Raw genomic sequence first — 27,548 nt, 5'->3', positions numbered from 1 at the left:
TATACCTCTGAAAGTGTAAATTATAACAACCCTACACAGTAGATTTTCTTCACTTCAAAATGGAGGTCAAATGTAGGAAACCAAACTTCCAACTGATATGTTTTTGATAGTGCATGTTCCAGCCCCTCTCAAAGCTCTCAGTATCCATCAAGAGTGATGATTATAGGTAGTATCTGCTATTCAGGAGGCTATGTAATTCTTGGTGTTAATGTTAACACATAGAATAGGGAAGATATAAGGGAGGTCTTTAGGATGAGAGTGAGTATTTTGTGTTTGGACAGATACAAAGGTCAGATTTTTACTTCTCAGAGGCAATAATGCACACCTCTCATTAAAAGAGTTACTTTTCCATTGTAGCATCTTTTGGGATGTGTAAAGCTGCTCTTGGGACCGTAATTTCCATTATCTGTGTAGGCAGCAGCACCATTTGTGTTTCTCCTTGTGGGGGCTGGAAAGAATAAGGACATCAAGGTAAACTAGTACTGCTGGAATGAAGCATGAACTCTGAAAAACACAAGGTTATGCAGATTGGGATCTGGATTTTTTTTCCTACAATATTCATGGACTTATTGCTTTAAAATTGGATTATTGTTCCTTGTAAGGTGTTTGCTTGGTGAGCCTTCCTGGACTTATTTTTTCAATTCCTAGAGTTTCAGCTTCTCCATCTAAAATATGGTGTATTATCAAAATGATCTAGGGGATACTCATTCTACAGTATCTGATTCTACCAAATCTGAGACTTCAAAATCTGACTTCATTTCAAATTGGCCAACAGCCAAATACTTTCAAATTCTCAGAAAGAAAAATAGAAATCAGGTTAATCAAAACATTTTAACTGTAGCATTTATCTTGAAAGACATTTAGTATTTTAACACAAATTGAATCAATTTATTTTTAAGCAGAAAATCCCTCTTTTATTTTAGGAATATCTTCATGGTATCCTTTGGGGCTCTTGAAACTACTTTTAGTGTTTCATAAAGGAAGTTTGCATAAAGCAAATACTGTTTTGAAGAACATTTTATTTTCTCTTATGAAATATGTCTGGATTTAGACATGTATTGCTTGTTCATTGGACTTTCTGTAAACTATCACAGAGTGTTTGGGCTGGAAGGTACCTCGAATGATCATCCAGTCGGAAGATCCAAGTCATCCTGCCAGAGCAGGATCACCTAGACCAGATCACACAGGAACACATCCTGGCAGGTCTTGAATATTTCCAGAGAGGGACTTCACAATGCTCCCAGTCAGCCTGCTCTAGTATTGTCACCCTTACAATGAATGTATTTTTCCTTGTGTTTCCATGGAACTTCCTATGCCTCAACTTCCACTCATTGCCCCTTGTTTTTTCATTGGGCATCACCGAGAGGAGCCTGGCTCCATCCTCATGACACTCACCCTTTACATCTTTGTAAGCAATCATCAGGTCGCCTCTCAGTCCCCTGCTCTCCAAGCTAAGGAGCTGTAGCTTCATCAGTCTCTCTTTGTAAAATTAGGAGGAGTTGTAAGGGTTGGGGATGGAAGCTTGGACAAAAAAATGTGAAACTGGCTATCAGCTGAGGTGAACAGTTATTAGCTTGACAAATCTGCACTCAGAATTGCAATAGTCCTTGCTGGGCATTTTTGGCTACATGCATCTGGTTCATCAATGAGGCATCAGCACCACCTTTTACTCATTTCCATCAGACAGCTGTATATGTGTCAATGTGTGTTGTCTAACCATGGGCACAAAGCTTAGAATGTAATATTGACTTCTCTATGGCACCCTTTGAACTGTGAGAATATTACATGTTTTTTCCAAGCAGAGCATCTAAGTTATGTTATGCTCAGTATTCCAAATGATCAGATCAGATGCTTGAGCTTAAATATTCAGGATTTTGTTTTATTCTATTTTGTTCTTAATTTCCAAGAAGCTAATTAAAGTTGTAGCTAAAATAATGTTTTGCATATCAAAGTGAATATACAGTGGTTTGAGATACTTCTACAAAAAGCTTAGAGGAAGTGAAGGGATGTAAGGTATCTTGATTCTTAGAAATACAAACCCTTTAAAAAATGTATGTGCAACTTTTTTGTATCCTTAAAAATATTTGGCATGCATTTTTTAATGTTACATGGATATTATCATCTGAAATTAAACCTGGTTTGCATTAAACTGATAGTCTGCCTCTCTTAGCTGCCGACAGTCATTTCTTAGCAGGGCTCTGTGTGTGTGTTTAAGAAAACAAAATTAAGTTGTGCTATCTGATCTTAACATGCTGTACTGTTGTGGTGAATTTCTTAATGCACCAGGGTGTCCATCAGGCCCCAGATACAACCACAGAGCCAAGCCAGTGACGCAAATCAGCAGCTGATATAAACAAGTTGACACAAACCAGAAACTAAGCTAGCGGTGAACCTCCAGAGATGCTGCTTGGTTTTATTTAATCTTCTCTTCTTTTTTCATTCCTTTTGAAAAAAAAAAAAGGAAACATTTCTCAGCAACTGAAATGCTTTTGCATTTCCTCTCATTTTCATGATGAACTCAAATTTGGCTCTGTAATGTGCAAGTTTGAGGGAGAAGGTGATACAGTCTGCTTGTAATTAGTTTTGTAGTCAGTGTCATCAATTCCGATGCTTGCTGATGACTTTTCAAAGTGCCACAATGACCTCTTTCCGTATTTCCATGCTATTTGATAATACATAAAAATGCTCACAGAAAACATCAGTGCTCAACTGAAGTCCTGTAACTTTGTCTTCATCTTTTTACTTTTAGGTGATTAAATACATACAATCACTTTATTTACAGTTAGAAATCTCTCTAGTTCTTTCCTTCCAAATGATGCCCTTCTTTTAGGAGCTGATGTTGTACTTTATTATTGCTATTTCATTCACATTCTTTTTAAGTACAAGCATCACCTTTTAAGTATATAGACTGGGCATGCTTCACTAGTGCATTTACTGCAGCTACACACTGTTAGTAGGGCTAAGTGTGGTTGCAGTAGAAGTGCTTTGTTCCATGTGGCACCCTGTCCAGCTTTCTTCCTCTAGACAGGTAAGATCTTCCAGCCCAGGTCCAGGTTTGTCGGTGTAGCTGCATGTTCAGTGAAGCTATTGACTGATGCAGTGGTACCGTTGCGAACTGCCCACTTGACAGAGCTGGACCAACAGGGATGCAGTGGAGACCTGGCCAGAGTGTTCTGCCTGCTCTCTTTTCTTGGAATAGTTACTGTTTATTCTGCTCTGTGTTTTTTGTAAAGTTGTTCAAGGAGTTTATTCTATATAAATAAGCCATTATTAAATGAGATTGTAACACTGTTCTCAACCAGTACTAAGTTCCCTCCTGGAAAGCTATGGCTTTTTCTGATTTATATCTGATAGATCAGTACTCTGAAATTTCATTCACCTCCAAGTTTTGAGCTCTTACAAAGAGTATGGCACAAATAAATGAGCAGACACAACCTGATCCTAAAGGCTATTTACAGTTATGACAACAGACTGGCATTCTACTTAAAATCAGGGAATTATTGAGACTGGAATAGACACCTGAGACAGAGTCCAGCCTGTGACCTAACACCACCACATTGATGAGACCATGTCATTAAGTGCCACATCCCATGTTTCCTTAACACCTCCAGGGACAGTGACACCACCACCTCCCGGGGCAGTCCATTCCAGTGTCTGATAACCCTATCCATGAGGAAGTGCTTCCTGACATCCAACCTAAACCTCTCTTGGTGCAGCTTCAGACCATGCCCTCTTGTCTTGCCACAAATACTTCAGTTCAATTGATTAACCTTTGTTTGTAAGCTGGAATAATGGTATTTTTCAGAACTTAAAGACAGCACACATAATATGTAGCTGACAAACAAAAATTGAATAACAATGTTTGCTACATATGTAATTGCAATGGAAAAGTGTTTGTCATCTGCTAGGGAAATGCATATGTGACCTTGCTAACATATCTCATTATGCTACTGTTCTGTTAATATTTAAGAGACAATAGATAGGCTATAAAAATTCAGTTCCTTGGAACTTTCATAGCACGTATCCAGTCATGTGGGGGAAATACAAAAAAAGTTGTCAGCTGGGCCTCCTGCAAGTGAATGTCTTATTTGTCATAGTCTGGATAATAGTGTAACAGGAAATTACTTCCATATGTGCATACACATGTGTAAGAAAGAGTGGGATATTTCTTATTAATAGAGAGATGTCATCTACTGGATATTCTAATTTACTGAAGAGTCCCCAAGGTTAGTTAGGAAGTGCTAGCTGTTGTTGCAAAATTGCTTTTAATACACTTGCCACAAAATTTACCCTTCTGACGGAAAATAGCTTGCTATACAAAAGATAAGGAGACTGTAGTTCATATCTTTTTCTCTGATTATCTTTTATCCACCAAATAAATAGCAGATAATGTTCCCTTCATAAATATGTAAAAGGCAAGTGCTGAGGTGAGAGTCAGGCTCTTCTCAGTGATGCTCAACAACAGGACAAGGGGAATGGGTGGAAGTTGAAGCATTGGAAGTTCTATGGAAACATGAGAGTTTTTTCGTTGTGAGGGTGACAGAACATTGGAACAGGATGCCCAGGGGAGGGGTGGAGTCTCCCTCTCTCAAGATTCTTGAGAACCTTCCAGATGCACTCCTGTGTGACATGGTCTAGATCCTGCTCTGGCAAGGGGGTTAGACCAGATGATCTTTAGAGGTTCCTTCCAGCCAGCCCCTAACTTTCTGTGGTAGTGTGATCATCCTTTCATCTCAATGTAATATGGAAGATGATGATAAATAGGTAGGTTTAGAGTCAAACATGTAAAGTGTTGAGAGGGTCTGTAGACTGAGGGGTTTTTTTTATTTGCCATCCAATTTCTACTATTGTTAACTTGAAAAAAAAAATCAACAAAAACCAGCAGTAAACCAAACACAAAAAAACCCATAGGAAACCAAAAGCTGGCTTTGCTTAGCTCTGTTCAGCTTCAGGAAAGGGTTCCAGGAGTTAAAGTTCGGGTTTAAATATCATGCATTTTAATTCTAAAACCAACCATTTATTTTCTAAGCACATGTTTTGCCTACTGCTGAGTTCATTGGAATACTAGTAATGCACAGTATAGTACCATTTATTAAATGTACAGAATAATAACATTATCCTCACTGTCTTGTTGCTTTTAGCAACAACATGTTCTCTGTTGTAAGAAGGGTTGTTGTAATTTGGGAGCTACCACTCATGAATCACTGTGTAGGGGAACATTTCCATGTGTGTTGAGTCGGCCAGATGCTGTCAAGCTGCTGTGTCAGATACAAACAGTACAGAATCATTGGGCTCTGATCCCTCAGATACAGATGGGAGGATGTTGAAACTCTGGCTGCATATAAGCATGGCCAAAGTAGAGTTGGTTTCTGCAGAGGTGGACTAAGAGGAATGCCCAAATTATATCACTAAATGAAAGAATGAGAAGGATTCTCATCTTCTTGGGCTCCATTTGCTGTTCATCTCTGAAATTGTGTTACTTTGAAGAGGCAATAGCAGCAAAGCAATTCTTGTAGACTGAGCAGCAGCTGAAGCAAAATGCTTATTAATGGGTGCTGGTAGCTCTCCAATGCCTGCATGGGTCCTGCTTCCATTCATCGCAACTGAAAGGAGAGGCTGTGTTGCTAGTGAGCTAACACAGTGGTGATAGGGTGGGGTACGAAGCCTAGGGTGGTTGTTCTTCTTCCTCTATGTTCAGTTTTGCCTACAGTGCTGAAAAACCTTGAATTGTCCTTACTTATAACAATAAGATAGCCACATCCTTGATGAAGTCAGTCTTCTCCAGCAGCTCTGCTGGGGGTGATGGTTTGACTGTGGAAATCCCCCAGAAAGGAAGACAAATGGCAGTCGAATGCTGAGTCTTTAAAACTGCACTGCTGGCAAGCTCCAGTATATGGGTGGAGGGGAAGCTAGAAGGCTTTATCTGTACTCTCTTTGACAATTGCACTGGAGGATGGCTGCACTGAAGACAGTATGTTTGGTTATTAAGAACAGCAGACCTCCAAAGGCAGTTTTAAATTCCTTGGAGATTCAGTAGACAGTTGTTAGTTGAGCCAGTTAATACAGGGAGGTATCTAATAGACCACCTGCAGACAGCTGTGCAGGTAGAAGATGGAAGGGCTGCAGAGCACATCATGGTTAAGGCCATAATTGCAGAAGCTTTGTGTTGATTACATAGTGAGGCTCTCAGGCAAGAGGCACAGAAAAACTATGTACAGTAAATGTTCTAGAGCAGGCAGTCAGAGCTTGCCTGGAGTCCTACAGCCTACAGGGGACAGTAGGCAGACCTATAGTGGCTATGTCTAAATACAGTCTGAATAGGCTTCAGCCAAAAGGAGTTTACCAGGACTGTCTGACAGGATTTGTTACAGGCTGAGATGTGCTCTGCTGCAGTCTTGCACCAGGGACTTTATTAAGATGACAGCTGAAGCTGTTAAAATGGCAGTCTGTAATGGTGTTATAAAAAGATCTTTAGAGCTGTATTTTTGTCTAGGACTTTTATAATGTGACAGGAAAAAAAAAGGATATTGTGAAATTCTGAATGCATGGTTACAGAGTGAAAACAATGTCAAATGTGAACATGAATAAGAGTGGGATGGTAGAGAGAAGGGAAAGTTGCTGCATGGAAACAAGGAGATGAATCTTTCGGAAACCTAATTTGAAAATCATCATCTAGATCCCACACTTTTCTAAATCTGGATGAAATTATCTGAAACTGTGGACCTTTAAAGCCTTGAGGTAGAAGAGTTTAGTTGTAATTTATACTCATCTCTACTAATTTGTATCTCTGCGGAATACAAGTTGCTGCAGAATACTTCCACTGTTTTGTCCTGTCTTAGTCTGACCAGAGTTTAGAAAAATGAGTGGATTCAAATAAAAATTCTATGACTGCTTCAAGTTTAGCATGAAGACCCATTAGCTTTAAGACATTTTAGATGGCAAGCGAGATAGTTACATGTATTTAAATAATATCTCTCATGATGCAAACTCAAGGATACACTAATGGCATTTCAAGGTAGTACAATTTAGATTAAAAATAATCATAGAATTTAAATGTATGATGTGGGGTTTCAACAGGGCAGAAGAATCTAGAAATTCAAGGCACTAAAATGAAGATATAACCAACTCTAGGTGTGATTTAAAGAAGAAAAAATTAGATTTAGACTAGACTCAGAAAATATAGCACCTCTAGATGAGTTAATAAAATGAAGAGATACAATTTTTGCACTTTTCTGTAGTTCTGAATCTGTAGCTGTTATGAAGAAGTTAGTTAATGCACGATTATATTATTTCCAAAATTAATATTATTTATTTTGATATTCAGAACTCTTGACACCCCTGACCACTAATTTTAGTGATAATAATTGGTTCTTGCACAGTCATGGAAACATTTTACATATAATAAGTAGATCTAGTAATAACCAGCAAAATATATAAACATTAATTGAACTGGAAGAGAATGTTCTTGTAGCCAAATACCACTTGCCTGCTAGATGGACTCAAGGAGCTCCTTTCTGCTTATGGTAGAAGGCAAAGCTGAATCACAAAGAGGCTTTAAGCATTTACTCACAAAATATTACTACCTGACTCATGGGGTTAGCTACAGCTTCAGACAGAACCCAAACACTTTGAGGGAACTCTGCCTTGTCAGCTGCTGAGACTTCTAATTCTTCCCAGGCTTCTGGGGAAAGGAGGCAGACAATCTCTGACCTTGTCTCCTGGCTCATCTGGACAATCTGTGTGTCTCCAGGACTTCTCATCTTGGCAGGACACTCTCAGATTTAGACAGAACATCTTGCAACATGCAGCCTGGCTATGCAGGCTGATTGTGTGGAGGCATTTAGAGCCTGTGCCTGGTAAACTCACAACTGGAGTTTCCAGGCAAACAATAAGGGAGTAAGCAATGGCAGTAAGCAACAGCAGGCACAAATAGAATGGCAGAACATGCAGAGCACATTGTGTTTACCTGTGTATTTCTTTTATCAAATGTGGGCTGAGAGTCATTGCCCTTTGGACAGAGAATAGCCAGTCAGAATGGCAGTTAGCCAAGCTTGACCATATTGGGCAAAGACATAGGCTCACTTTACCCAAACCGGGGAAGAGCATAGGCCTTGCACAAGGCAGGCACAAGCTAAACATGTACCTTGTTTACCACAGGAAAAAAACATGCTTGGGCAGGCCAGAGTCCTTAGACTCAGTGGCTTTTGTCGTCTTTCCCATGGTTGCTTCTCCCCATAACAGAAGGAAGGAGAGCAGAAAACCATGTCTGGGCAAGCCAGGACATGTGTAAGCCTATTTTGGACTTATCAGGCTTATTACAACAGTAGCAGATCTACTGAACACTACTGCAAATGGGATAATAATCTCACTTCCTAGTCAGACCAGCTTCTCAAATGGAGCTTGTCATTTTCTATGTTCCTTCTCCAAAGCCTCCTTATGGCTGAGAAAAATTGTATCAAATCCTGTGAACATTAATCACGGAGACAAAGCTCTTCAGAATTTCAAGGAGCAGCCTTCAAACCCATTTTAATCTGATGCTGTTGCCTATCCTTAGCAGTTCTTTCACTTTCAGTGAGATGTGGACAGGACAGAAGCTTTTGCCTGTGCTTACTGCTTCACTGCACTTCTCATCGGTCTCTTAGCTTCTTTAATCGGTCATTCAGGCTTGTCTTAGGATTTTTCTTAAAGTCTTAAGACTGAGTCTAGGTGCTTTTTGAAGAGATTGTAGGTTCACAGTTTGAAGTTTTTAGAAAACAATTCAAGCTATCCATACCAGATCCAATCTAGAATAGAATAGAATCAACCAGGTTGGAAGAGACCTCCAAGATCATCCAGTCCAACCTAGCACTCAGCCCTAGCCAGTCAACTAGACCATGGCACTAAGTGCCTCAGCCAGGCTTTTCTTGGACACCTCCAGGGATGGTGACTCCACCACCTCCCTGGGCAGCCCTTTCCAATGGCAAACCACCGTCTATGTGAAGAACTTCCTCCTAACATCCAGCCTTCATCTCTGGCATGGTTTCCATCAAGAAGCCATGGGAAGAAGCAGTTCTATAGGAGAATAATAGAGGTATCTGTAAGATTACACAGGAAACCTACAGGATATGTTCCTCCTTTTTTTTTTTTATATATGCCATTCTGCCACTACTTTAAAATAAATTAAAATGCTTATAGAATAATAATAATCAGATTGCCAGAGCCACCTTGGAGTTTTACAAGAGCTCAGCTACAAAAACAGGGAAATGTGTGTTACATGTCTCTTGTATCAGCCACTGTATCTGATGAGATGCAGGAGGTAAATGTGCTATCAATCTTTAGAACTCCACAGGTGTTCTGGCAACCTACAGACCCTAAGTCTGACTCCATTACCAGCCAAATCTTTATAAATTGTAATAACAAATACAAGTAATAGCATATATATAGATAAAAAAGTTAACATGGCCCTCTCGCTCAGGTGTTTGCAGTTCTTAGGAGACAACAGTATGTGGAGGAGGGTGGTCTAGTAAGTCAAGCATACTTGAATTTCCAAAACCTTTTCACAAAGTTCTTCTCAATGGATTATGAAGAGGCTAAAGTTCTGCAGGATAAAAGAAAAAAGTATCTTCTGAAGGGTAAATCACTTGTTAAAAGATGAGTAAATTTTCAGGGTGATGGGATGTTCCCTTAAAGTCTCATGAGGGTGTGTGCTGGGAAATGTGTTCAGCTTTGACAAAGGGACTGAAAAAGTGATGGAATAAGCATATGAAAAAAACTTCAAATAAGCAAGAAACATTCAGGATGGTCAAACTAGGCCTAGTTACCAAGTAGGTAAAAAGACAATACCCAAGCCTTAATATTGATGGGGGAATGGATGGTGGTGTGGTGAGGAAAACCTTTAATTATGTCTGCAGAACAATAGACTTTAAATGAGCTCTTACTTTTAAGGAAAGGTGTCTTGAACTCCTTGAGGAAACTTCTGGAAATATCAGCTCACATATTACCAGCCCAAACCATGGAAATAATGAAGAAAGCAGCAGAAAAGAAAATAGAGTCATTACACCACTTAATGCTCAAGATGTGAGCATATCCTGCATTTAAAGGGCACTTCTGGTTACCTTATTGAAGAAAGTAAATACTGGGATATATAGTACAAAAGTAGTGGTCAGGAGTAGGGAAGAGAGAGAGTTAATAGATTAGGCAAGGCTCCTTTAGTGTGGCTAAAAGACCAGAGGTGAGTTGAGAGGAAAAAGGTTAATAAAATCATAGATAAGGTGAGTAAGGCATGATTATGCACTTTGTAACACAGAAACTCCAAAATCAAAACAAAGGAAGCACTTTTTCCACACAATGCTTACTTCACTTGTTGGATTCATCACCCCCAAGGTGTTGAGGGCAAAAATAGAATCAAGATCAAATCAACAAGTATACATAGGATAAATTCATATTGCCACTAGATATAGTGGCCCAAATATGACTTATGTCTCAGGATTTTGGCAATCTGCTAAGGAACCTCATTTCTAGAAGAAGTATCACTCTGTTTTATACTGTCTCTCAAAGCATCTCTTGTTGGCTCTTGTAAGCAGCACTTTTGGCAGCAGGGTAGCTATTATGTATTATCTTGCTGTTCATCAGAGCTGAATACCTTTTGAGTTTCAAAACTTTTAATCAAGGATTTTAAAGCCATTTCAGAATGATTGAGGTTTTGTGTACTAAATGATCAAATTTGAAGGATTCTGCATGTCAGAAAAGGTGACCCTGGTGCCTGTGAAAATTCAGTCCCTTTCAGTTATCTCAAAGTAAAAACATGGCCTTCTGTTTGCAAATGCTTACTTCTCTTGGTGAAAGCACATTGAAAGGCTTCTATTCAGTGTTCATCAACAGTTAGTGTTCATTATAGGCATGTCGGAGAAACGGTATTGTTTCACTATGTATTGAAGTGTGTCAAGTGATGCATCTACTGAATTCTGATAGGATTTTTTTGTGTTCCACTTAGAAGCAGGCCAATCTCAAAAGGTTTTCAGGTTCAGATGAGCTTATGTAAGGATCCCCACTTGAGCTGGAGATCTTCAGAGAACAGGCAACCTTGTGAGACTGCTGATGTTCCCTGTTTCTCATCAGAGCAGAAATGCAGTAGCAGAGGAAGAGCTTTCCTCTTATCACTGTGTGATGCTTGAGCTGCTGCTCAAATCTAGGAAGTGTCACAGTGCATAAAATGGAAAGAAAACAAACCAGCAAATTCAGTGTAACCTTTTCAAACCCCAGAGAAGGTTCATATTTGGCTCATGTTTGAATGGCAATGGTTCACCCCTCCTGATTCAGAGAATCACAGAATTAACCAGGTTGAAAAAAGATCTCTGAGATCATTGAGTCCAACCTAACACCTTCTGATTAACTAAACCATGGTACTAAGTGCCTCATCCAGTCTCCTCATAAACATCTCCAGGGATAGGGACTCCACCACCTCTCTGGGCAGCCCATTCCAATGGCCAATCTTCACTCTCTCTGTGAAGAACTTCTTCCTACTATCCAGCCTAAACCTGTCCTGGCATAGCTTGAGACTGTGTCCTCTTGTTCTGTCACTGGTTGCCTGAGAGAAAAGACCAAGCTCTGCCTGGCTACAACCTCACTTCAGGTAGTTGTAGACAGCAATGAGATCTCCCCTGAGCTTCCTCTTTTCCAGGCTGAACAACCCCAGCTCTCTCAGCTGCAACTTGGAGGGCTGTGTTCCAGCCCCCTCACAGCCTTGTTGTCCTTCTCTGGACATGTTCAAGCACCTCAACATTTTCTTAAATTGAGAGCCCCAGAACTGGACACAGTACCCAAGGTGTGGTTTAACCAATGCTGAGTACAGGGGCAGAATGACTTCCCTGGTCCTGTTGGCCACACTGTTCCTGGTACAAGCCAGGATGCCACTGGCCTTCTTGGCCACCTGAGCACACTGCTGGCTGGTGTTCAGTCGGTTTGTGATGTGTTTTTGTTTAAAAGTAAGATTACTGTGCCTTTTTTTTAAAGTTAACTACATGCTTTTGGTGAATGTGGCTGCTATAAAGGTCTAACAGAAATATTTTACATGGTCAAGACAGTTACTGCATAGTGGCATTCAACAGACTAACAGCAATGTAACACTTCTTGGAGGACTAAAGACATGAGTCTGGAAATACTTCTTAATGAGATATACCTTAATTTAAAATATGATCTCATGAATTTTCCTAGTGATTTCTTTTGTAAAATATGGAGCTGTAGATACAAATTGATAGATATGCAGAATTTAGACCCAAAAAGTAAAACATACATTGCAGGCAGTTCCAAAGTAGACAAGGCAGGACCAGCACAGAAGATTTGAGTTGATGTAGTGTGTTATAATAATGTAGAATAAGTGAGTGTGTGTTGATGTCTTTGCACTACACATACGTATTTTAATTATTTTTTACAATTAAAATTCATATTTAAATATTTTCAATTTGGGGAGGAGTATTTTTATATGTCTGTATTTCAATTATATGTTTGTGTCTGTAGATTGCATTTGTATCTATAAAACAGCTAAAACATCTCCCCTGTGAAGAGAGACTGAAACCTGGGGTTGTTTATTCTGGAGAAGACTGAGAAGAGATCTCATTAATGTCTATAAATATATGAGGGGTGGGTGTCAAGTGGATGGGGCCAAGCTCTTTTCAGTAGTACACAATAATAAGGAGCAATGGATGCAAACTTGAATATTCAAGGTGAAGAGAAATGTGAAAAGAAATTTCTTTACAGTGAAGGTGACAGAGCACTGGAACAGACTGCCCAGAGAGCTTGTGGAGTCATCTTCTCTAGAACCATTCAAAACCTGCCTGGATGCATTCCTGTGCAGACTACCCTAGGGGATCCTGCTTTTGTCAGGGGGAGGTTGGACTTGTTCTCTGGAATTATAGAATCAACCAGGTTGGAAGAGACCTCCAAGAGCATCCAGTCCAACCTATCACCCTGCCCTATCCAATCAGCTAGACCATGGCACTAAGTGCCTCATCCAGTCTTTTCTTGAAGACCCCCAGGGATGAGGGATGATGACTCCACCACTTCCCTGGTTCCTTCCACCCTCTAATGTTCTGTGGCCCTGTAAAATATAACTCTTCCTCTATGCATAGAATAGTGCTGAAGGGTAGGTGTTTTTATGTTTGTGTTTCAGATGTGTTCCAGCTCCATCAGGCTCTGGCTGTTGTTTTCACCTCGCTGACCACGTGGTTCTGCTGTGGTGATCTGTGCGTAAGTGAGGTTTTTCTTGTGGGTTTCCTGCAGATACTTGAGAGCTGCAGATCATGCAAAGGGAGTAAGGCAGTTTGTTACTCCGGATGTTAAGAGGTATAGAATGCTTCTGCAAATGTTTTATTTAAACTATTCCCCTTTTGGTCTATTAGAGGAAAACCTATTGTGAGTGCCCCAAAAGCCCTACCTAATTATCCTGTCTGTGGTGTGTTGCTGTGCTGTAAAGTCATTTCCTGTGAATCAATCAGTAACAGAAGTGAACTAGTTACTAGTCCTGCTAATATAGGACATTTTAGAAGCTCCACTCGAGAGCCTTTCCTAAAGAAAATCTGAGTGATATATCTATCTATATCCTTTTTTTTCTTTTTTGGTCACTAGCATTATAAGATTGGGGAAAAAAGTAGTTCTGCTTGCAATTGGTATTGAGAAAATTGTAAAACTGAGGTTGTGATGGTTTGGGTGTTCCCCCCCACTTTAGAAGTTACCCAGACTAGACTCAGTCGGCTCTGGGAATATAAATGAAGCTATTTATTTACAGCTAGCACAATATACAAGCAGATATTCTATGATTTACAATATATACAGTTATATACAGAAATATACAAAGTAAAAGGTAATACAGAAACACAACTCCCCTCCCAGAGACCTGAGTCCCCAGGAGGGGCTCTCAACCACCCCTGCCTCTCTCAACCTTACCCCAGTCCTAAGGAAGAATAGAGGTTCAGCCAAGAGGTTATGAAGCAAAGGTGCATTAGGCCAAATGGAAGGTGAGGTTAGGGAGATGCAGCTCAGTCAGAAGCCCAGGGCAGAGTGAGTGAAAAATGGCAAGAGTGTTATCTAATGTTTTCCTTTCTTCTTCAGCAAGACTCTGAGGGGAGTAGACATCACCACTGTTTTCCTTTCACAGCCTGTGATCTAGTTCTTCTCACCAAAACATTCTAGCTAGCATCAAACTAGCACTGAGGTGGAACAGATACTTCCCAATCATTGATCAGACAGCAACAGTTTCCCATACTGAGCAAAGATCGTTTGCCTCAATGATAAAATTTCTTTGTCTGGAATAATTAAATGAAGTAGATTTACAGGAAATTAATAGTCAGTGGAGAGAAGTTAAAGGTATTTTACCATCTGGGGGTGGTCCCACACCTGCTTTAAGGTACTCTGCTGACTGTACTGGCTCAGGTTGGATCTGTCTGTTACTTGATTTTTTTCAGTGCATTTCTCTTGTTGAATTCAAAACACTGAACTAGTCGTGGGTCTTTCTGCATCGTTTCTGGGAAAAAGAGTGCATCAGAATGAGCTTCAAAACTTGCACTGTTTTGAGAATGTAGCTACCTGAAATCAACAAGCAGCTACTGGAGACAAAGTGGTACGAGTGCTAGAAAAGGAACTGCTGAGGGTAGACATCAGTTTTACATGTTTCCCCTTTTGGACCTCAGAGGTAATTTGCCTTGGGCTTTAGAAATTCAACACACCTTGTACAGTTACTGGTTTATTCTGGCTGCTTAGCTTCTGAATAGATAATAAATTTAAATAAAAACTATTGCCTTATGGCTAATACCTTTGCAAATACATCTTTGGTTTTAACCTCCTGCTACCACCATTTGAAACTGCTTTCCTTCTCTTGGTCTGCTCATTATATTGGCTATGTCAAATATGCTCATGTTAATCTCTCAAATGATGTTTGAAAAACCAGGAAGTGTAATGATCTGCAGCGTATCTTGACAGTGAGTCAATAAATATCAATGTTGTATTTTGAAAGATTGAAAGACTGCTAGCAGCTATAGTAATAGTGCATGGAACACTGTAGTTATCCTCCAGTGGGAGGGGTGGAGGAAGTAAAAAAGAGGAAAAAGACAACCATGTTGAATTTATGCTGCATATGAGCATGACTTTATGGAGCAAAGCTGGAGATGGGTAGGTTCTGACTGGATGTGAGGAGGAAGTTCTTCAGCATGAGAGTGGGCAGACCCTGGAATGTGTTGCCCAGGGAGGTGGTTGAGGCCCCATCCCTGGAGGTGTTTAAGGCCAGGCTGGATGAGGCTCTGGCCAGGCTGATCTAGGGTAGGGTGTCTCTGCCCATGGCAGGGGGGTTAAAAATAGATGATCCTTGTGGTCCCTGACTGATTCAGGGATTCGATGACTTGTGTAGGTTACCTGAACTGGTATCTGAAAATCTCTTCTATACTTGTAAGGCTGTGGACAGTAATATTACCATTGTGAATTTGTCCTCAGCATATGTGAGTGATATGTTGAGCCTGGCTCCTTGAGATGATTTGAGCCAGCTTGGAAAAAAATACTGTCAGTGGAAAAGGAAGTTATACTAAAGCATATCTTAAGTGCCACTGCTACTTAATACAAACATAATTAGAAGCACTATAAATAGAGTACACAAGTTGGTCTTGTGGTTGCTTCAGCTGTAGCAGAAACCTTTACAGTGCGTGATTGTGTAAGGCCCTTTTTGCACAGCCATATGATGAAGGGCTGGACGTGACCTATTCATCAGCATGCTGACATTTGTGTCATGGGCTTTGAGTAACACGAGATAGATGATAACTTACATCATGAACTATTCTAAATGTCCTTAGAAGTGATTCCAAGAGGCTGGCTGATTTGTTACACAGGTTCTGAATGTGGGTCTTTTGGGGAATTTGAGTAAGGATCCCAAACACGTTCCTCAACCCTCTTGCAGAAAAATACCTCAGGAATAGAGTGGGAAGGTGACTAACTGAGCATGAAAAAATATGTCTGGAGAGTATCAGTTGTCTCCTGCTTCTGAAAACTATTTTCTCTGGCTAGGAATATTAACCATGAGCTACTGTTCTTGTCATATTTCATAAACTGAAGTCTTGGGCTTTTAGCTGTATGCTGCATTATTAGAAAATGGATTAATCTGCTTGTTTGGCAGATTCTTAGTACAAATAGAATAAAAAGTCTAATCAGTAAATCTTGGGAGATACTATGAAATAGAACCCTCTTTTGATTCTCTGGGCAGGGTACTTTTTATTTTGCTTTTGCTTTATCTTAACTCGCTTTGCTTTCCGTTTTTCAGACCACAATTTATTCTGTGTAAAACAGAATGTATTTCTAGCTGCTTTTATCTCTCAGTGTAGTCACATAGAAACTTACAAACACACTACCATCTACAAACTTGTTTGTTAAAACCTACTTGTTAAACCTAGTTAAAAGCCTCCTATATCAGGTTTCCTTTCTTTAATGATTTGTATCATAAAATCAGCCAGGTTAGAAGAAACCCCCAAGATCATCCAGTCCAACCTAGCACCCAGCCCTAGACAGTCCACTAGACCATGGCACTAAGTGCCTCATCCAGGCTTTTCTTGAACACCTCCAGGGATGGGGACTCCACCACCTCCCTGGGCAGCCCTTTCCAATGGCAAATCACTCTCTCTGGGAAGAACTTCCTCCTAACATGCAGCCTAGACCTCCCTCGGCACAACTTGAGACTGTGTCCCCTTCGTCTGTTGCTGGTTGCTTGGCAGAAGAGCCTAACCCCTACCTGGCTACCTCCTCCCTTTAGATAGTTGTAGACAGCAATGAGGTCAGCCCTGAGTCTCCTCTTCTTCAGGCTGCATGCCCCCAGCTCCCTCATTCTCTCCTCACAGGGCTGTGCTCCAGGCCTCTCAACAGCTTCATCACTCTTCTCTGGACACTTTCCAGTATCTCAACATCTTTCTTGAACTGAGGAGCCCAGAAGTGGGCACAGTACTCAAGGTGTGGCCTGACCAGTGTTGAGTACAGGGGGAAATATAAAAGTAGTTAAATATAGCAGAGTTACAACATCAAATATCTGAATAAGAAACTGAGATCTGAATTAATGAATTAAATTATACAAAAGCATGGCAATATCTGCATTCCACTGTATAAAGCATACTTGCTTTGGCTGGGAGAACTTGGATTCTTTAGTCTCCAGAATAGGAGGCTGGGAGGAGACCTTGTTGCTCTCTACAACTACCTGAAAGGAGGTTGTAGTGAGGTGGAGAATCAGTCTCTTTCTCCCCAGTATCAGGCAACATAAGGAAAGGAAATGGCCTGAAACTATGCAAGGGGAGGTTTAAAGTGGACATTAGGGGAAAATTCTTTATTTAAAAAGAGTGGTCAAGCATCAGAATAGGTTACCCAGGCAGGTGATGGAGTCACTGTCCCTGGAGGTGTTCAAAAATCATGTGGATGAGGTAGGTTGGGACATGACTTAATGGCCACAGTGGTGTTAGGTTGAGGTTTTGTCTCAATGATCTTAGAAGTATTTTCCAAAAAAACCCTGTTCTATGATTCTATGAAATGTTAAAGTTGCAGTTTTGCAGAGTGAGTTTGCTTTTCTCAGAATATATCAGTTAATGAATGTGTTATGTTTATTTTTCTGCTTCAGTCTCAATTTTCTATTAAATTTGATTTTGAAAGTAATTTTACATCTGAAGTGACTGGTGCTGCAGCTATAGTATAGGGCTGATTTACCTTTAATCTGCAGGATTTCTTGCAATGCTAAAGATGGCATTCTTGCAAAACACTGCTTCTGAGCAAGAGGTCCAAATTTTTCCAGCATCTGTAGGCCTCAAGTTAAATAATACTATAGTTTGAAATAGTATGAATTGATTCAAGGGATGTATTAAGACAGAAAGAAGGTAAAGAAAATCAGCAATGTAGGAGATCCTTTATTTTTTCTTTTTTCCTGCTCATTCCTTAACTGATGGAAAGTTGAGTCTTAAACTGTTCTCACACATGTTTGCATTCTTAAAACTCCTACTGTGCTTGTCCTTGAAAATCACCTTCTTCCTAAGCCCTTCTGAAAATTTTCCAGTGTTCTGAGTATTGAATAGATAAATTGATGTCCTAAGGCAAAATTAAAGTCATCTTTACAATAGGATTTAGTTTATTCACTCGTATAATAGGATTAAAACTGTAATTAGTGTGGAGCAGGAATGGGTGTAGAGAAAGGTAATGTTTCTGCAATTATAAGCCATACAAATACTAGGGCAATGACTAGTCCTTGAACTTATATCTCCAAAATATAGGTTTCTACCACTCCAGGTAAGTGTCATATTTGAGTAAACTATTGGTTTCGAAAGGACTTTTATGTATTTTGAAGGCTGAAGTCAACCGATACTGAGAAACATGAAAAAAGTCTTGCAGCAGAAGAGTAAAAGTAATAACAAAAGAGGAGCACATTAAAATTAACATAACCAGAAATTCAGTGGAGGAGTCCTGAGCACAAAAGCTCTGTTTAATTGTTATGTATTTTCTGTACATATAATGAGCATGTAATTGTTCAAGAAATGAAACTGTGGCAAGTTTGAAAGGTTAATAATTGAGTTTCACCATCTCAAAAGAAGTCAGTGAAAGAGAAAAGAACAGAAGTAATAAACTTTTGGGTTACCCAGGAAGCTTGAGTGCCTTCTTGCTAATTTTTTTTAGCATCTGTGCCTATGCTAATGGAAAACCTATCTGAACATAATCTCTTCCTGAAATGTGCTGCAAGTCCTATAACTGAGGGAGCTTGGGTTGCTCAGAATAGATAAGAGAAGGCTCCAGGGTGATTTCATTGCTGTCTGCATCTACCTAAGGGAGATTGCAGCCAGGTGGGCATAGGTCTCTTCTGCCAGGCAACCAGCAACAGAACAAGGGGACACAGTCTCAAGTTGTGCCAGGGGAGGTCTAGGCTGGATGTTAGGAGGAAGTTCTTCCCAGAGAGAGTGATTGGCATTGGAATGGTCTGCCCAGGGAGGTGGTGGAGTGGCTGTCCCTGGAGGTGTTCAAGCAAAGCCTGGATGAGGCACTTAGTGCCATGGTCTAGTTGATTGGGTAGGGCTGGGTGCTAGGTTGGACTGGATGATCTTGGAAGTCTCTTCCAACCTTGTTGATTCTATGATTCTGTGAACATAAAATAGCTTTTCATATGGAAAGAATTTACAAGGACAGGTGCTTTTAGATGTGGGGTTTCTCCTAAACACTCTGCAATGTAACCTTTAAGCAGCAAACCAGCACTTCAATGACTAGTTTCTGTGAAAATGTGAAAGATGTTGGTCTTGCATTTTCAGTTTTTTTTTTTTTTTTTTTTTTTTTTTTTTTGCTGTGGCTTGTTTTGGTTGTCTTTTTTTTTTGTTGTTGTTGTTTGGTTGGTTTGATTTTGCATTTTTGTTTTCAATGGTTTTATAAATGCTTTAGTTGTATTTAGTGTCTTTGGCTTTTTTTGTACTGAATACTCTTTATTAGGAAGCTACATGCTCAGACATGATATTATATTTGTTAATTCAGTCCGAGTTTTTAAACCAAATATTTCATTTTTAGCATCTCTGACAAAAGAGATCCCATTTATGATGTGTTTCTACCAGAGAGATCATAGGGTTTTGTACACCTGGAGTGGAAAAAACAGTGCCTTATTATTTAAGTATTTCCATTAGCTGGAATTGACAGAAATATCTCTATACTATGACAGTGTGATGGAAAGGAGATCTGATATGTATCAGCTATAGGAGCTATATCTCACTATACTGTATCGTTTTCCTGTATTATATCAATTTCAGTGTCCCATGAGTGCCATCTGAGCCAATGAATATCTCATTATGCATTACTGCTGTGGGTGTCTGATGTCACAAGCCTGTAAAGTTTTGTGATTGTCACATGCCATCTGTAGGAACACTGTTATGTCAGGCAGTAACAGCAGCTAATGATCCACTTGGTTGCACTTTCTCTAACCTTCATCAGTGGCTATGCTATTTAAGATCAGCAGTGAGGCTCCAAAAGGAAGGCTCAAAGCTCAAGCAAAAATGAGATTTACAAAGAAATTCTAAAATCTCTGGCAAGTAAAGAGGTCCTTTCAAAGCTTTGCACCTGGAAGCTGAAAGTTTTAGAGCCATGTAAAGTGATCTTGGTAACAGTTAGCGATGCTTTTGATAGGTAGTAAAGTAACTAGAATGGACAACTGTCTAATACTTATGTGCAGTCCAGTGTAACACCTGAAAAAAACACAAGGCAAACTCAACCAAAATAGTTTCAGATCAGTAGGTAGCTCAGTTAGTGCTAGTTTACTAACAGCATAAGCTGCCCACACAGCTAATACAGATAACAGTGATTTCTCATTATAGTGAATGGGCAAATTAAATACACTTACGCCCTTTACTTGCAGGACCAAGGTCTACCCTAGCATAAGGAAGAATCAATCTCCTTTTCCAGTAAACCGACTTCATACTTAGATTTTAAGATTTGTTTATATTTCTATATTTCCTGGCATATAGTAAAATCACTCTTTAGTTCTCTCCCTGAGGGGATGCAGTAACATTTGCGAGCTGTGGGAAGCTTCTAGAGGTATAAAGGAGATTATTATCTACACCCATGGTGCTGTTTGTAACTAAAAGGTCACCTCAGGCTTTCTGCTGCTTTTGAGTAACTCATCTGGAAGTAATGGTTAATAATGGTATTTGTTTCATAGATTTTTGTTGTTGTTCTTTGTTGTCTGTTCATAAGCAAGAAGTTGCCATATGTTGTTTTAGGTGTGGGCTTTTCTCCAGCATGCAGTATTAAGGTTTATATTGCATCAGAAACTTTACTGATACAGAGCATGGTGGTTAGCTTGGTAAGACATACAGAAAATGTGTTTTGTTTTATTGATAGCAGCTGCATACATTGACAGACTATGACTTCATCTCTTATGTAGTAAATAATAGATATAATAACTTAAGAATAGGTGCACTTAAAAATTATGCTTTCACTTGGAAGAAAACATTTCCCTTAGCTGTTATTTCAAATCTTTGGCCTGTTAACATGACCTGCTAGAATCTTTGATATGTTTATATTTCTAATAATTTTGTCCAAAACAGTTTAAATGGCTTAGATTTTGTCAATTTCAGAGACCATCCTGTCCTCTGCAGCAGAAAACAGTAACTATGATAAATGGAAGCACCTAAATGTACTCTCATTTAATAGAAGGGCTTTCTAAATTCATTGTCTTCACATCAGCAATTTACTTATCACTGTCATCTGTAGGTTTAACTAAGCTTTGGTCTTTTCAATTCTAGGACTAGATGCAAAACTTACTTCTGAATTTATGACGTGGGATTCACAGATTCTTTTGTTAATAAAGAGCACTTTGTTTTGCAAATTATGGGTGGATAATCATAGTGGCAGAGGCCTCAAATACATAGTTCTCAGGATGAGTGTGACTTTACCTTTTGTAGCTGTTGAATTTGGTCCACACTCAATTTCAAGAATAGAGATAAGACATTTTAATTCTAAGGGCTTGTCAGATTCAGGAGTGCATCTGCACATCACAGTGAAGCATAGCACAGAGATGCCTCTGCTTTCTCGTGAACACACTGTTTCTGGAGTGTAATTTACCACTGCCAGACTGTTTCAATACCTTAGCTCTGCCTGATTCTATGTCATGTGGATGCTTTAGGTCAGGTGGCACAGGCATTGATATGTCTCTATCACATGGTAGAGAGATACTTTTAATCCTTCTTCAGTTGCTGTATCACTGAGCAAAACTTATGTAAAAGTTTTACTTCTGGCCACTTTTAACCTGATACACAACTGACATCTCTCTTTAGATTGCTAGGAATTTTGATGAAAACTCCTTTGTGCTGAGAAATTAAACTCTAAATTGGAAGGGTATGTTTACTGGCTGATGAGATGATAGGTTTAATAAAAATGTAAATAACCTGTTCTTTTTTTATGTGGCTAGAGTGCCTGGTTCTTCTCTAAGATGCTTTAAGCATTAACAGTGATTAGATTTCAGCAACTGAATATGAGCAAGCAGTGTGCCCAGGTGGCAAGGAAATCCAATGGCATCCTGGCTTGGGTTAGAAATGCTATGACCAGCAGGAATAGGAAGGTGATTGTCCCCTTGTACTTAGCTCTGGTGATGCCACACCTCGAGTATTGTTTGAACACTTTGATATAAGAGGGCTGTGAAGGCGCTGGAGCAAGTGCAGAGAAGGACAATGAAGCTGTGAAGGGCCTGGAGAATAAATCTCATTAAGAGTGACTGAGTGAGCTGGGGCTGTTTTAGTTTGAAAAATAGGGGGTTGAGGGGTGACCTCATTGCTGTCTACAGCTACCTGAAAGGATATTACAGAGAGATTGATGCTGGTTTCTTCTCACAGGTAATTAGTGATAGAACAAGAAGGAATGGCCTGCAGCTGTGACAGGGTAGGTTTAGATTGGACATTAGCAAAAAAAAAAAAAAATCAGAGAAAGAGTGGTCAGGCATTGGAATGTGCTGCCCAGGGAGGTGGTTGAGTCACCAAGTCCAGATGTGTTTAAAAGTCATTTGGATGTGGTGCTTGGGGATATGGTTTAGAGTGAACCCTGTAGAGTAGGGATATCAGTTGGACTTGGTGATCCTGAGGATATTTTCCAACCTGAATGTTTCTGTGATTCTGTAAGTCCATACATTTGTGCTGTACTACAGCAGAGGTTTTTAGCTTATGGTGTAATTCCTTTTGAAAACTGGCTGTCATTTGCATTCCACATGGCTGTCACTTCTGTAGTTTATGGTATTGACATTTATGGTATTTTTGATGGGGAAATACCCATCACCTGAAAGATTTCCTCAATATTTGCCAAGTATTTAATCTGTCAGTATCATTAAACCTTCCTTTGCTTTATATCAGAGTATATTGACCATCAAATGCCTTACCTGATGGACAAAAAGAAGAAAGTGTTGAGTATTGTGTGGTATCACCCTTGGGAGGCAGCAGGAAGGAAGTCAGGGTTAATAGAAAAGTGTATGTGGCCAAGGGATAGGAAAAAACCTAACAGGTGCTAGGCTCTTACCAGTTGATTAATCTGGTCAGCAGCTGATGCTCTCCAATTTTAAGGTCACTCTGTGCTATTGACTTTTCAGCAAAGTCCTCTTGGTGTGGTGTTTCTTAGGAAAGTTGATTAAAGTGTTTTATAGGTTAGAAATGGACTGAATTGGTTTACCATTTGCAGGTGACTAAGGGCAATATGGCTGATCAAACTGAATCAGTGTCTCACCTATTTAGGTAGGATCCTGGGGTCTTTCCATCAGTTCTTTGTAGTTTTGGTCTATGCAAAACTTTATCTCTTATATCCTAGAAGGAAAAAATATGCAATTGCATCAGATATAATTACTCTGATGTTGAAATGTCTTCCTTGGTACTTTTTCTTGTGTGCTTGGAGCTGCTTGTTTTCTTCAGGGGAGTGTAAAGAAAATATATAGAACTGAAACAGAGAGGCATCTTGCATTACCTATGAATTTTCTTTTTCTCTTCTCATCTGCAAAATAAAGGCCAAGTTGTGCAAATATTTTAATTTGTAGTGTAAGAAATTTCAAAATACTGCATATGATTGCATCAGAAATAAAATATCAGTAATTTATTAGCATGAGATAGTTTATTTTCCTAGTTATCTGGAGATATAAGCAGTCTTTTGCTCTATATTTTATTTATATAACTGTTTTTATAAAATACCAATGCCATTTTTAAAGTGATTTTCTGAGGTATGTTTGACATTTTACTCTATAGCTTGAAAGGTAACCTCCCATAACATTATTGATTGAAAAAAGTGACTAAAGCATTTTGCTTAGGGGAATGATATCAGAGGAATGATACATCCTTAGGGCATGTTGTGTTCTGAATCATCTTTCCCTTATCAAATTCTGGTATATATTTTGCCACACAGTCTATGAATTTGGATATTATCAGTTACTCTTTTTTCAAGTACTGTATCAGAGCCTTTGTAGGGGCATCTTCACTCATATCAAATAGCTGCCACTTCTGAGACAGCAGGCGAAAATCGCGTCTTCCTTTATTTCTGGGCCAACATTTGACATAGGGGTGCTAATTCTAAGTCACACCTCTGAAAGCTACTGCTGGGGTACACAATTCTGAATGAGTTAGCTATGTTTGGAATGCTTGCTAGTTAGAAATTATTACAGCTGCTGCTGTATTTGAGCATTCCTTTAGGATAGGAATGCTCAAATACAGCAGCAGCTGTAATGTGCCAGGGTAGGTATAGGCTGGATATTAGGAAGAAGTTCTTCACAGAGAGAGTGATTTCCCATTGGAATGGGCTGCCCAGGGAGGTGGTGGAGGCACCGTCCCTGGGGGTCTTCAAGAAAAGACTGGATGAGGCACTTAGTGCCATGGTCTAGTTGATTGGATAGGGCTGGGTGCTAGGTTGGACTGGATGATCTTGGAGGTCTCTTCCAACCTGGTTGATTCTATGATTCTCTATGATAGTGCAGGTGAAGTTTTTATGGTTCGATGGGATGTTATCTTTGTAGGAAGTCATGTGCACAGCTTTATAACTTGAAAAAGCCAACCTGGCTTCCCTCGAGGAGTTTACCTTATGGCATTCAGGGTGCCAGACCAGAACACCTCCCAGACTGAGGTATGTTTATAGTTTGCTCCTTGGGAAAGTAATATACCTTCTAAAACAGCAGAGAAAATATTGCTACTCACAAAATCACTTTGAAATAAAGATTGCCGAATAGGCTGCTTCATTTTATAGCCGTATCTGTTAGAGAATAGTGAAACTGTGTAAAACGAGGGTCCTGTGAAACAGGTTTATATAGCATGGTACATCACAGACCGGCTTGGGTTGGAAGGGATCTTAGAGATCATTTAGTTCCAACTCCCCTGCCATGGGCAGGGACACCTCCCATTAGATCAGGTTGTTCAGTCTCATCCAGCCTGGTCTTTAACATTTCCAGGGATGAGGCATCCACACCTTCTGTGGGCAGTCTACTCATTGTTTTACCACCCTCATGGTACAGAACTTCTTCCCAATACCCAAACTAAACCTGCTCTGCTGAGTTTAAAACCATTGCCCCTCATCCTATAACCACAGGACCAAAAGTCTCTCCCCAGCTTTCCTGGAGGTCCCATTCAGGTACTGAAAGGCTGCTCTAAAGTCTCCTCAGAACCTTCTGCTTTCCAGCCTGAACAGCTCCCACTCAGCCTGTTATCAGGTCTCCCATAGATGTCACAGGATTGTTCATAGAAGCAAGACAGGAGTGGGATGATGAGTAATTCATAGCAGTTATATATGCAGCTCTGCAATCTGCAGCAATTAAATAAATTGATGTTTTATTTTAATAACCACTGATGGCAGATAATTTGGCCAATGTTGAGAAAAACTCATAAAGAATGTCAGAGATGATCTCAGAGATGTTGCCCTGTTTATTAAAAATCAGCGACATGAAAATCACTGTTATATTTCCATAGGAAATGTATTTTCATGTATACATTAATTTTTGGACATGTATTAATATATATGTAGTAATATGTATATAGATTTTTTTCATGTCATCACATAATGTGAAAAGGGAAGATTTGAGAGAAATGGACCTTTTGTTGTCTATAGAATTATGTGATTTTCATTGCACTTCCACACTGATCAACACAGAAAAGTGACCTTTTATCTCACAAAAATGTTGAAGTTCTTATGTCTAAACCTTGAAAAACTAGTTTAATATGTTCCTATCTCCTGTAACTACAGAATTCCATGTCCTATCAATTGACACAAATCATATGCTTTAGTCATACAATTTATAGCTGATCATGAGACTCAGTCTTGAGGCTTGTGCTTTTATCTGATTTGAAACCTGGCTGAGGCTTAGGATTTAACTTCAGAAGAGTGAAGAGTGCCAAGACAAAGTAAGACATGTTTTGAACTTTTGGACCTTATGCAGAATGAAGAGGCTCACAGTAACCCATGCAAGCTTTTCCATTTCCAACTTCAGGTTGGATATGGCTGCAGTGAATTAAACAAATAGCAGTCATATCCCACTTGTTATTTTCAGGTTTTGGCTTTGATATTTTTTTAATATATATTTTTTTAAATTAACATGAAATTCACCAATGCAGAATAATAAAATAACAATTTATTATTGAGTCCAGCATCAGTAAGTTTGCAGATGACACCAAGCTAGGAGCAGGTGTTGCTCTGTTGGAAGGTAGGAGAGCCCTGCAGAGGGACCTGGACAGGCTGGATGGGTGGGCAGAGGCCAACAGGATGACATGTAACAAGGCCAAGTGCAGGGTTCTGCACTTTGGCCACAACAACCCCAAGCAGTGCTACAGGCTGGGGACTGAGTGGCTGGAAAGCAGCCAGGAGGAAAGGGACCTGGGGGTACTGATAGAGAGTAGGCTGAAGATGAGCCAGCAGTGTGCCCAGGTGGCCAAGAGAGCCAATGGCATCCTGGCCTGCATCAGGAACAGTGTGGCCAGCAGGACAAGGGAGGTTGTTCTTACCCTGTACTAAGCACTGGTCAGGCCACACCTTGAGTGCTGTGTCCAGTTCTGGGCCACTCAATTCAAGACAGATGTTGAGGTGCTGGGATGTGTCCGGAGAAGAGCAACAAAGCTGGTGAGGGGCCTGGAACACAAACCCTATGAGGAGAGGCTGAGGGAGCTGGGGGTGTGCAGCCTGCAGAAGAGGAGGCTCAGGGGTGACCTCATTGCTGTCTACAACTACCTGAAGGGAGGCTGTAGCCAGGTGGGGGGTGGTCTCTTCTCCCAGGCAACCAGCAATAGAACAAGGGGACACAGTCTCAAGTTGTGCTGGGGAAAGTACAGGCTGGATGTTATGAGGAAGTTGTTGGCAGAGAGAGTGATTGGCATTGGAATGGGCTGCCCAGGGAGGTGGTGGAGGCACTGTCCCTGGAGGTGTTCAAGAAGAGACTGGCTGAGGCACTTAGTGCCATGGTCTGGTTGACTGGCTAGGGCTGGGTGCTAGGTTGGACTGGATGAGCTTGGAGGTCTCTTCCAACCTGGTTGATTCTATGATAACATTTTGTTTCAAAAATATTTGCTTTATTAGTCATCCTTCAAGATATCTTCTTCCTGAGGAATATTTTAAATCATCAGGGTAGGCAGTAACTACTTCAGAGACACAGGTAGATGGAAGCTGAGGAAGAGAACAGTGAAATAATTACTTTTATACAAACTAAATGGATTTTAGAGTGTAATTTTCATGTTTGTTTTTATAAGATTTAAAGAGGGGTTTTATGAGGAAAAAATACTGAATTGTGATTGGGGAGACAGTAGCTAATTAAATCACTTAAGAGGTATTGGATTTTTATTGATGTGTGTATTGACTGCAGAGTGTTGCTGTAACAGATAAACAAGAGGCAATTCAAGGATGTCTAATTTTGCTGTGAGTTGTTAGTAGCAGAGAATCATTAAACTGGAAATGGTTTTGCCGCTGGCCTCTTCTCACAGGTAAATAGTGATTGAACAAGAGGAAATGTCCTCAAGGTGCAACTGGGTAGGTTTAGACCAGATATTAGGATTTTTTTTTTTTTCACAGCACGACTAGTCAGGCATTGGAATGGGCTGCCC

General features: G+C 40.0%; 1 protein-coding gene across 4 annotated transcripts in view; it reads left to right on the top strand.

Moving 5' to 3' along the window:
- The window catches only part of PDE7B (phosphodiesterase 7B), a 391,225-nt gene that overhangs the window by 9,687 nt on the left and 353,990 nt on the right, over positions 1–27,548 (top strand). For 3 of the 4 annotated variants that reach the window (XM_064169330.1, XM_064169326.1, XM_064169329.1), the window contains exon 2: positions 13,148–13,224. The exons of the other annotated variant lie outside the window; for it this stretch is intronic. The gene's annotated coding sequence lies outside the window, so the exon portion shown is untranslated. The remainder of the gene's footprint in view (positions 1–13,147; positions 13,225–27,548) is intronic. 4 annotated transcript variants of the gene reach the window in all.

This window comes from Pogoniulus pusillus, chromosome 31 (genome assembly GCF_015220805.1).
Source record: "Pogoniulus pusillus isolate bPogPus1 chromosome 31, bPogPus1.pri, whole genome shotgun sequence".
NCBI lineage: Eukaryota > Metazoa > Chordata > Aves > Piciformes > Lybiidae > Pogoniulus > Pogoniulus pusillus.
Note: the sequence above shows the minus strand (reverse complement) of the source record. Positions and strands in the feature narration are given on the sequence as shown.